Source organism: Quercus suber, unplaced genomic scaffold (genome assembly GCF_002906115.3).
Source record: "Quercus suber isolate HL8 unplaced genomic scaffold, Cork oak 2.0 scaffold_9, whole genome shotgun sequence".
Classification (NCBI taxonomy): Eukaryota; Viridiplantae; Streptophyta; class Magnoliopsida; order Fagales; family Fagaceae; genus Quercus; species Quercus suber.
The window spans coordinates 308,816-311,987 of NW_027069475.1; the positions used below are offsets into that span (position 1 = coordinate 308,816).

Here is a 3,172-nt window from a genome sequence, read left to right on the forward strand (position 1 = left end):
AAATGTACATAACTACAATGATAACAACCCTAAACCTGCATTACTTAACATCTACAATGAGAGAGAAAAAAATAAAAACAAACAAGCAATTTTCGCAAAACTAAAATCAGATCCAAAAAACATCTTGCAAAAAGAGGCTTTGAATCTTCCCCTCCCCAACCATATCCAAACAACATCCCTAAATCTAAGCATTTATATGAAAGGGTTTAAGCTTACCTCCAGTCCTTTTTAGAAATGAATCTCCTTTTGTTTTAATGAGAGACTGTTGCATCACCCACTAACTAAATAAAATGTGATGATTAAAACTTATTACCACTTATTATTATATATTTAAAATAAAATAATATGTCCAGTTAAAAAAATACTAAAAATAAGCCAAACTTATAAAACGAGGGAGTAATGGAAGTCTAGCCTTGTAGGCAACAACCATATAAAAGCTGCTTGTCTGGTCAACCATATGATCACACACTCCCTCCCTCGCTCCCTCCCTTGTGAATCATATTTCCATTGAAAAGTTAAGAGAAGAAAATTGAATCTAGGAGAAGAAGTAGTACATCAAGAGTTTTTTATTTTATTTTATTGGCGAATTCAATAAAGTAGCAGCTAACATACAATAATACAAATACAAATACACAGAAGAGTATTAAAAAAACACAGAATACATTAAATTATGTTTATGTATTCTGAAATCTGAAACAACACAATTTAAAGAAACAAAACCAACCAACCAAATTCAAGTAAACAAGTACCAGCCACATATAATAGAGAGAAAGTTTAATAATAATTGAATTATTTCTTGTTACTGCTATTACCTCCACCTCCACCTCCAGCGGAGGCGGACCCACCGGCCGCCTTCTTAGCCGCCTTTTCTTGCAGTGCCTTGGCATCCCTGAACACACAAAACCCAAAATCAAAACCCAAAAATATTTATTTAAAAAAAATTTTAAAAAAAAAAAAAAAAACCTCTCGCGGCGCTGTTCGGGGGTCAAGCCTACCCCATCAAATTCCTTTTTTTCCCCTAAAAAAAAAAAAAAAAAAAAAACTGAAAATGAAAAAGAAATCTTGTGTCAATCTGGTGTTTACTAAAAAGAGGTTAGGCCCCATCAAATTCCTTTATTTTATTTTTTTTCCAAAAAAGCTGAAAATGAAAAAGAAATCTTGTGTCAATTTGGTGTTTACTAAAAAGAAGTTAGTGTTGAACATAAATGTTAGTAGTAGTTTGTAAAATACTTTGTGACATACTTTGTTGTTTGTTTGTTTGTTCAGGGAAGAGATGGACTGAAGAAGAGCACAAAATATTCCTAATTGGTTTGAAGAAGCTCGGAAGAGGTGATTGGAAAGGAATTTCACAGAAGTTTGTTACCACTAGGTCTCCATCCCAGGTTGCTAGTCATGCTCAAAAATATTTTTTGCGAAAAGCTACAATCGATAAGAAGAAACCTAGGTCGAGTGTATTCGACGTATCTCTAAATGAACCTGTAATATTTCTCTCCCTCTCCCTTCTCCTCTCTTGCTCTCTCACACACATTTCAAAGTTGTGACTATAATCATGTACTTACAGGAACTAGCTCCAAAGGATTTTTCAGTTTCACATATGGAGAAAAGTGATACTGAAACGTCGTCATTAGGGGTATAACTCCATCCATCTCCAAATTTTTACACACACACACACACACACACACACACATATATATATATATATAGTGTAAAACAAGATGTTATTTGACTTATTTCTTATGGCTTCTACTGGAATAGGCTAGTAGCTCTCAAGCTTTGGCATTGGTGAACCGATACCCACACGTCTCCATGCATAATCCATCACTTGCTCAAATGCGGCCCCTAGTATTTGGTGCCCCAAATTACCATTCGATTCCTTCCATTGTAAGAAACAATTTGATTTTTGCTACATTTAATTTTGTTGCATTTATAATTTGTATGTTAGTAAAATAAAAAATGATTTAGACTGTGTTTAATTTCGCAGCATAGTAGGGCTTCAATGAGTGCAAGAATGTCGTTGAACTTGAAACTGGACATCCTCATACCTAACTCAGAGCAAAGATATCCTCTCAGGCGTCAAGAGCCGTGACGTGAAATTATTTGATGGATTGAAGCTTATTTTTGCATTTTGATCTCAGTTGATGGCTATACTTTTTTTTTTTTTTAAAATCTTATTTTTGGGAGATATATAGTAGAAATTTTATTTAAGAAATGAAACGTGTACAAATAGTATGATCACATTTCTAATGATATTTTCTTTTAACTTTGAGATATATTACACTATCTGCCTTCATTTTCTTTTCCTCTTTTGCAATAAACAAACCTGTGGCAAAGCCACCAATTTTACATCAATTATTGCTAATTATATCAGTCTGCAAGGTAATATGACCTACACCATTTTCTTTAAGTAAGTAGGTGTCAATCTTAGTTATTATATTCTCTGTCTTGTTTATTTTAAAGGCTAGGAAAAAAGAGAAAAATATATTTTATAAAATCAATTCATTTCACATTTTCATATTTTCGATGTTGAAAGATTAATATAAGTAACATCCAAAACATTGAAACCCCTTTGCAAAAAATGTTCATCTAATTTTATTAGATATAAGGTGGGAAGTATATATTACCTGAATGGCATATATAAAGGTCCGTTCATGGGTTTATATTACTATTGACCAACCAAACAGAAATTGGCTTATTTTACTACTCACAAATTAAACAGAGATTCCGGCATACAAATTAAGACAATGCTTTTAATATTCCGTATATAATTGTACATTGTATAATCTAGATAATGTGAAAAAATAATGTAAAAATAAATAAAAATTGACCATTTAATAAGACAACCAAAACACTTGTACACATGAGTCCAAATCTTCTGTCCCACTTTTCCTGCTTCACTTTATACTCCACCAATAAATATTTGTCACATGTTCACCTAATTAATTAAATACTATTATTATTGACTTATTAATACTATAGTTATTAATTAATAATAGTATTTAATTAATTAGGTTGATACGAACCTCAATCGACACGCTTTGAGACCCAACAAACAATATTGGAATAATTGCCCAAGAAAGTTAAAATTCAGATTTTGATAGAACCCTGACCCAACGTTTATAAGTGAAACGCAAACCAAAGGTATAAGTAACAGACCTTGACCCAATGATTATAA

At 32.1% G+C, this 3,172-nt stretch overlaps 1 non-coding gene across 1 annotated transcript; it reads right to left on the minus strand.

Moving 5' to 3' along the window:
- Positions 1-548: 548 nt before the first annotated feature.
- Positions 549-997, minus strand: LOC112030138 (uncharacterized). Its single transcript, XR_010630146.1, has 2 exons — positions 964-997; positions 549-889 (listed from the first exon to the last, which is right to left on the minus strand). It is a non-coding gene; the product is annotated as an uncharacterized LOC112030138 (transcript).
- Between the last annotated feature and the right edge of the window lie 2,175 nt (positions 998-3,172).